Here is an 8,341-nt window from a genome sequence, read left to right as displayed (position 1 = left end):
ACAGTACATGCAATCAACAATAATGAACATACCATGGTTCAGGACCCCTGATCTCTCAGCTAGTAATTTAAAATATTTTCACGTGTAGAGACAAGACAAGTATTATGTCCTAAATGGAGTCTAGGTCCCCAGCACTATTTCTCTCTCTATTTGATCCCTAAAAACAACTGTTTTCTTGCCAAAGATTTTGCATCGTTAAATCTCCTTTCTGAAACAATGAATATTGTGTAGTTGCAGGCCACTTTTTCAAACCTGTGGACATTCCCTTTGCTTCTACTTCTTTAAGCAACCTGCAGTTGCAATACACTTTTGCAGTACAGTCTTGAACCTCTTTATTCCTTGTTTTTCAGTCACCATGGGCTGTGTCTGTGCTGTCTTTGTAACCAGGACCAGGGAATGACCTCTTTTCTCCCAGTCAGTTTTCTCAACACATCTACTGGTGTGGATGAAGCAAGCAAAGGCAACAAGAAAAGCAAATACAATTATACTAGCAAGCAGGAGTATCATTTATTATAGATGATAATCACATGTTGGTTTGTCACTAGGTGTGTTTAATCAACAACTTTCTTTTTGAAATAAGAGTGAAGATAAAAGAAAAGTTCAAATAGGATTCCTACATGTCTCGTTTTCATTAAAGATTAGATCTGCTACAACACGATGAACTGAGGATAATATAATGTAACGTCCAAACACTTTTTTTCAAGTAATGTTAACACTGAATGAAAGGTATACAGGCTTCAATGAAATTAGGAAGTTGAGGCCTAGTTGAATGCTATTTGTTGTTGAATGGTATTTGTGACAGTGTTGAAAGAAATGGCTGATGTTATTGTAAAGTTACTGTCTGTCATCTATGAAAAACGGTGTTCTGCACAGGTCTGTGAGTGTTAGAAATGGGCTTTCTTGAAGAGCTGTCTTTATGGAAAAGGAGGCATTGCTTGCAAACTGGTAAATTGGGAAAAAAAAAAAAAAAAAAAAAAGTAACATTTCTGATTTCCAATTTAGTTATTAGAAAATCCCCATCATCTCTCTTTATATTATATGAATACTCCATGGTGTCCTTGGGATGACAAGATGCCTGTACTGCTATTTAGATATGCACAAATACAACAAATCCATGGGCAGATCTTTCCCCTACTGCATTTTTTTAATGTATTTCTTTATTGCTAAACTAAAAGGAAAATAATAGTAGAAAAAATTCAATCACCTTAATCAGCACATGCAAGTCTTAAAAATCTTTTTCTTGCTCTGTAATACTGAAAAGACCTGATGGGAAATGTTACCTTCCAAATTTTGCTCTGTGTATATGCATTTCCTATTTAAACCCTCACTCAGCAAGAGAAGGAAAAACACTTCTCAGTTTCAGTGTAAGTGCCCCATGGAATTTTCTACAGGAAAAATATCACTTTAGATCTGTCAGACAATAACATTTTATTACCTCAAGGATGTTATCTGAACCTGAGGTCTAATATCTAAATGAACTGCAGTTCAGATTATTTGAGATTTAGCAGAAAGACAGAGGGATGGAAAGTTTCATAGAAAGATTCTATGGGGAGAAGTCTCATTCATTTATTGTGGATAAATATGATGAAAAGGTATTCATATACCAAGTTTTAATAACTGTATGGTTAACAGGAGGAACAGTAGACAGCTTTGAGCAGTAGCTGACATACAGAACAGGAGAGTTGGAAGAGTAATATTTCCAAGAAGATTAATTTAATTTAAAGGCAGAATGTTTTTTGGCTATTGGAAAGTTCTCTGTTGTGTTGAGCAAAAGGATATATATACTGGCTGAAAATAAACCTGTAAAAGTGAGGTAATGCATTTACTAAAACAACAATAATTGCTATATCAGGATGGATCATATATTAAAGGCAATAAAACTCTGATTAATAGCTGTCAGGTTATTTCTTTATTTTCTCAAATATTTATTTGAGCGCAACATACTATAAATACTTTAAAGAAAATGTTTATCTTATATTTGTACATGATTGCACTCAGTAATACATGGAAGAGCAGCCACTGAAGTGGGAGGATCATAAGCCCAATGTATATGAAGAGAGAGAGCAATAAATTTGATTCTTCTCAGCATTTTTCTGTTACAGGTTTTGAGAAACTTGTTAGATTTTAGTACCTGCAAATGTAAATGAAACCAACATAAAATACCATACATAACCTTATTACTTTAAATAACATAGAAAATATGGATTGGAAGACTCGTGTGCATGTTCTTTTTTTCTGTCTTAGACCTGAATAAAGCTGTAAAGAAGAAATTAATGCTCTAGTAAGTCACTGTCAACTCTTGCAAGTCCATTTGGGAGAAAATTTGACACTCCATTTTTTTTTTCTTGTTGTCCTTCTATCTCCTACTCTCCTTTCTGTGTATGTTTATTATTTGCCTCATTTCTGTGAAAACAAATCAGGCTCCATTAATAAAAGCAAAAACTGTTTAAGGCCATCCATCTTACTCTTTCTCCTCAAAGGTTTGCTGCCACTTGTTCTATCACAGAGGACTGCAAAACTTTTTTGCTCCACATTGTTACCCTCTAAAGATAAAATGAATAAATTGCTTAAGATGATGTTGAAAGACTCTTAATGGTGCATTTATGATCATAACATACGTATTTGTGAGACCTAAGGATTTTTATTCATTCTATTTTTGTTCAATGTAAAATCAAGATTAACTTCTTAGATTTTCTGGACATCCTCGTTGTATAAATTTAATTTTTTACTCCTTTTCCTTGTACAACTTCTGAAATCTGACAGTAAGAACATTTTTATTTTTGTCTCAAACCTCTTTTTTATTCTTTGTCCATCTATTTTTTTTTTCCCCCTATGATGCTTCTTATAACTTTACCAATTACTTTGTGTTCCATTTCATTACGTTATTTATTTTTGCTTTTTCTTTAGGGCAGGATATGTCTACTGCTATGCATCTGCACAGTTCCTACAATGGAGCTTTGATCCTGGTTGGATTGCTTAAGTGCCATTAACATAAACGTGGTTAACAAAAATAGTAGTTTCAGCTTAGTATTTTTCATGCTAAATCAGGTTCAAAACTAGAAGAATAAAAGTTTTTTTGTAAGAAACATAAACATCCATGTTGATTTCATAAGTGAAACTGATTCTGTTTTTGAAGAGCGGAAGAAATTTAAATAATTCATCTGAAAGCAAAGTTCACTTCTGTTTCTATATTCTCAGAAGTGAATCATCAGATTAAACTAGCATGCCACAGTTTAGTGGTAAACCTCTAACACTACCAAATCTACATATGTAGATTTTGCTTTAATGTCACAGGCAACAGAATGTAATCAACTAACAAACAAAACAAGCAAACAGAAAATTCACATCCAAATAAACCAGAAAGAGGAGTTTATAGACACTCTACAGAACTGTTAGCTGTGCTATGCTTTTCAAAAGCTGGAATTTGTCCTACAGACATCTCAGAAGTTGCACATCTGTCCAAGAAGAATCATTGCACTTTATTTCTACTGTACATGTTTATCTTATATCTTATTCTTCATTACTGTTATGTACTATGCAAAATACATAAAGAAAAAAAGCAGTAATCAAACTATACATACTGTGAGCAGGGCTTTGTGAAGGCTGCAGTACTGTACAGAAGAAAGCCTTGAACAGATCTATCTCAAATTCAGGGTAATAATACATTTATTTCCTACCCACATTGCTCATGTAATCCACCAACTATTTTAGGAACGCCTAGATTCTTAAAAATACAGAAATTAAAGTGATTTCCTGATCAACCCTTACAGAAAGACACAAGTTTAAACATGAAAGCAACTATGAATGCTTTGGAGAGAAAAAAATAGAATGTAATGTTAATAATCCCTGTAATGTTAATAAGCTAAATAACAGTTTCAAAGTTTAGTATCTTGATGCTTTACGGAGCTCCCATAAAATGGCTCTGAGCCTTCCCTTTCTAATCATTTTGCACACCCACGCAACTTGCTCTGTGGGGATGGAAGATAACAGGATTTAGATCCTTGACACACTGCAATTGATTTAACAATAAATATTGTCCATCCTAGTTTTGGGTTACTATAAGATGAAAGCAAAAATGTATATACTGATCTACTGGTTTTCTTTTAAAAAACATTCACCTGATGCTGAAGGCTAATTCTGTAAAGCTGAAACTTAAATCCCAGCAGAAACAGGTTCCCAGATATTAAAAACAAACAAACAAACAAACAAAAAAAAAATCATAAAAGTATGTATAATGAAATCTTTAGGCATGTGACAAACTTTGTTTTATATATTATATGATTTCAGAACGTCTGTCACACACACTCACAAACTTTCCTTAGAAGGAGAAGCAGAAGTTTAGATGATGATAAAGTTATGTTCTTACCACATTAGAAGGTTCCAATTTCTTCCTTCTAGCAAGGTCAGTGATATTATTGCCATTGTAGTTGATGCTCTCCATACAGCCTTTGAAATTTTTTTCTGCTGTTAGAACTTGGCTTCCCAGAAAAAGGCATGCCTCCAAAGGTTATCTTTGAATGTATCAGAAAATGAAAGACAGTTACTGGAGGACAAGGGCTTAGAATTTTTGCTTACTAGAAAAAGAAAGTATCAAACAAGTACTGGAAAAGTAGGAAAAAGTCTATGATGAAGTCATGACTGCAAATATTTTTGGTGGTAAATTGTATCTATTATTAGGTTTTCCCAAATACAGAGAAAATATGTATCACAGTTACATATAGACTGTAACGAAGAGAAGGTCTCTAAAAGGAATGCACTTTTAAATGCTTGGCAGAGCAAAATGTCAGTATTGTTAAGAAACGAGAATTTTTTGGCCAAAGAATGTGCTGTCTGTCTGATCTTGGAGAAGAAAAGTCTGCCTTTCTTTACAAACCTGAATGCAGAAAGTTTGAGAAGTAAAGGTGCCCAGTAAAACCTATTTCAATATGTAGACTGAAACAAACATTAAAATAAAAAAAAATCTACTAAATCAAAAGGGAAGAAGGAAAGTGTTGCTTTATGTAGAACATCCATCAGTTTGGTAGAGTGTCAGAAGTGAGAAGTGGTTGGTGGCAAGTAAGTATTATTCATTCTTTGTCATATATTAAAATAAAGGATGTTTTATTTTCTTTCATGTACCAAACCGTAATACCAAACAGTTCCATTTGTCTTAAATACTCTATACAACTGCAGATAATTACAGCAACATAAAAACCAGCATTATGACATACCTAGAGGGATTAGTTTGACTTGTGTTTGGTTCCCAGGTCCCAAGATGCCAGTATCTGGGAAAGTGGCAAATGGAAATTCAACTGTGCAGAGGAACAGGAAAAAACCCTATATCTGTATATCAGCAATACAGAAATAATTGATAAAATGCTCAGGAAACAAGCTGTGTTTAACCAGCACTGTCCAATCCAGCCTGTTGCAGGGTCCACGACAGCAGTGAGAGGAAAGAGCAGCAGACAAGACTCCTCTGGCTTGTACCATGGTATTAGTTCTAGCACGTTCTGCTAGAAGTTCTGCATTTGAAGTTACATTAGCAAGCCTGATGTGCTTGGCAACAGCACAACATCTCACTCCATATGTAACGTATTTTCTGTGGCAAAGAACTTCTTTGTTCATAACTCACGGACTTTTGATTTCCATGCATCTCGTGGGCCTGAGATAAAAGACAATTTAAAAGGAAAGAAAGAAAAAAAAAAAAGGGGGGGGGGGGATGCTATGATGGTAATGTTTAATATTCGTGTGGGGGGTGAAAGGTGTACTTGAGTTGCCTAAGCACAAGCTTCTACTGCTATTGGTGATACCTGGGGTAGTGTGCCTTAGTAACCTCTGCTTTCTGCTTGAGGAGGTATGCATCTCTATAAATTCTCTGCCATTTCTGCCAACACCATGGGAGTGCTACAGATATCTAGGGGATATATGTATATAAGCTGCTCATTCAGTTTACGTGTTTGTCTTTTTCTTGGATGAGAAATAGTTGCTGTTTATTATTTCCTTAAATGCAACACAAGCATTTACTCATAATATCCAATCTGAGAACACCGTTCTTGTAACTGCTTATGAAAATCATAGATACAGAAATCAAAAGAAACTGTTTCAATCTGCTTGCATTTAAGGAAATAGGAAGTCTCTTTCCACCCTTGCGCATATTTAAGACTGTTTTCTGACAAACTGCTAGCTAAAGGCTTCAGTCTTTCTTTTCGTGCTTACTCCCTCAATGGAATAGCTGAGCTTTTGTAACTGTCCCTACTTTGAAGTTTTCTAGTGGATCCAGGTTGGTTTAAGTATCCTCTATTCCTCACTTCTGTCTTTTCTACCATTTTCTTCAAAAAGGAGCATGTTAAGAACATAAATTTCTATTCTGTTAAGAGTCTTCTCCTGCAGTTAGCTGGTTAGTAAATAATACTTTGCTCACTCACCTCACTCAACCTGCTGGCCACATTCTTTTTAATGCATCCCAGGATACCATTGGCCTTCTTGACCACAAGGCCACGTTGCTGGTTTGTGGTCACCCTGCTGTCTACAGGGACACCCAGGCCCTGTTTGTAAGAGAATGTGATTGACTTCACTTCTTCCAGCAAAAAAAGAGAAGCAGGTCTAAGACATCTGTTTATCTCCAATTTAAACAACTTAATTTAGGTAGAATTATGTGTTTTACAGCTATTCACGTTGCTGTGAAAAGAAGCGCGGCTATACGAATAAGAAGTCGCGCGGCTCTGCCCTCGCAACTCCCCCCGCCCCGCGCACGGAGGCGGCCCCCAGCCGCAGCCCCCAGCCGCAGCCCCCAGCCGCAGCCCCCAGCCGCTCCCCCCCTCGCGCAGCGCCACTCCGAGGTGCCGCCTGCCGCAGCGACGGCGGCGGGGAGCCCTCGCGCCCAGAGGCGGCCTTCCCGGGGTCTGCCCTCTCCGCCCCCCTCCCACCTACCTGAGGGCAGCCGGCATCCGTCCGCGCAGCGGCGCACAGCCGGTGGCACCGCGCGCACAGCCTGCCTGCCTGCCTGCCGCCCTCCCTCGGACGAGGGTCCCCTTAGACGAAAGCACAGCCCCAGCCCGGCCGCTACCGCGAGGGACCGCGCCCGCGGCCGGAGCCCGGGGGCCGCGAGGAGGGAGGGCTGAGCGCCCGGTGACAGGTGAGGACGGCCCCCGCGCCGCTCCCTACCTCGCGCCGCTCTCCTCGCAGCCGGCGGCTCGCTTACCCTCGACCGCCGCCGCCCCCTCGCTCCGTTCCCCCGCCCTAACGCGGAGTTCAACGCGACCCCGCTAGCCGCGAGGCCCCGCCCCCCGCCCCGCACTGACGGCTCTCTCCGCCAATAGCGAAGAAGACGGCCGTCCTCGAGCTCCGCCCTCACCTCCTTCGACCAATAGGAGCTATCCGTGGTGCTGCCCCTCCGCCTTCCCGGCAGGCTCGGTTGGCTCGCAGCTGCCGAGCAACGGGCGCGGGGCTGCGGGTGGGGCCGCTGAGGGCGGTGGCCGGGCCCCCGCTGCGGGCCGGGGTTGGTGCCGCGGGATTGTGCCCGGGGCTTCTCGTTCGGGAGCTTTCGCCTCATAGATGGACGTTTTTTGTTCCCCTCCCCTTTTTCCCTCTTGGCTCAGCCATCAGGAGGATGGAAATATCTCCCGCACTCTCAAAGCTGTAATCTCGGCTTGCAGAAATGATAACTGGTATGTGAAGATGTTTCTAATTTTTTTGTTTCTTCACTTGTTTGTGAACCTAGGGTAGGGAGAAAGAACTGAAGTAACCTGCAGTGAGATTCTATCACTTTTGTAACTCCTTAAGCATAGTCAAGAATGTATGTTTGTGAACTACTTTATTAAGATAGTCCTGGTGGAGTATACTTTATATCACTGGGAGTCCAGGATTTTCTGAACAGTTCTTAAATCAGAGTCTAGCAATAGCAAAGTTGAATTACATGTACACTGTACAGTTAGGTTGTTGGTAATAAGCAGAGCTTGTGCATCTCAACAGCTGCAGCTATACAAGCTATACATTTGTCAAGTAAGCTCAGTATGAGTGGAGTATCAGCTTTATTAATTCAAGTCATTCTCATAATCTTATCCATACATAATGTTTGTGTTCTTAATACCTTAACCAAGTGAGTGAAAAGTTTCCAGCTAATCTGTTTAGCTTCCAGGCAAGTGATTCCACATGTTAAATTTGCTGCTTCCTCCTTTCTCCCATTCCCTGGTCTCTTAGGTCAGTGTTCGTTCTCTTATGTCCTCTATTAAGGAATAGGTTTAGTTCTGCTACATATTAATGCCATGCCTACAGATAAATTATCCTTACATCTCAAACTGAATAGCTGCTGCTTGACGTTTTTTTTTTCCTTCTAGGCTAGGAAGTCTCTGTATGGCATGCC

At 39.6% G+C, this 8,341-nt stretch overlaps 1 long non-coding RNA gene across 1 annotated transcript; it reads right to left on the bottom strand.

Moving 5' to 3' along the window:
* Window positions 1-1,906: 1,906 nt before the first annotated feature.
* On the bottom strand, window positions 1,907-7,254 carry LOC149912118 (uncharacterized). Its single transcript, XR_016462366.1, has 4 exons — window positions 7,144-7,254; window positions 6,405-6,524; window positions 4,367-4,511; window positions 1,907-2,131 (listed from the first exon to the last, which is right to left on the bottom strand). It is a non-coding gene; the product is annotated as an uncharacterized LOC149912118 (long non-coding RNA).
* Between the last annotated feature and the right edge of the window lie 1,087 nt (window positions 7,255-8,341).

Source organism: Phasianus colchicus, unplaced genomic scaffold (genome assembly GCF_987193195.1).
Source record: "Phasianus colchicus unplaced genomic scaffold, bPhaCol1.hap1.1 HAP1_SCAFFOLD_43, whole genome shotgun sequence".
Classification (NCBI taxonomy): domain Eukaryota; kingdom Metazoa; phylum Chordata; class Aves; order Galliformes; family Phasianidae; genus Phasianus; species Phasianus colchicus.
The sequence above is the reverse complement of the archived record's forward strand: the minus strand, read 5'-3'. Positions and strand labels throughout refer to the sequence as shown.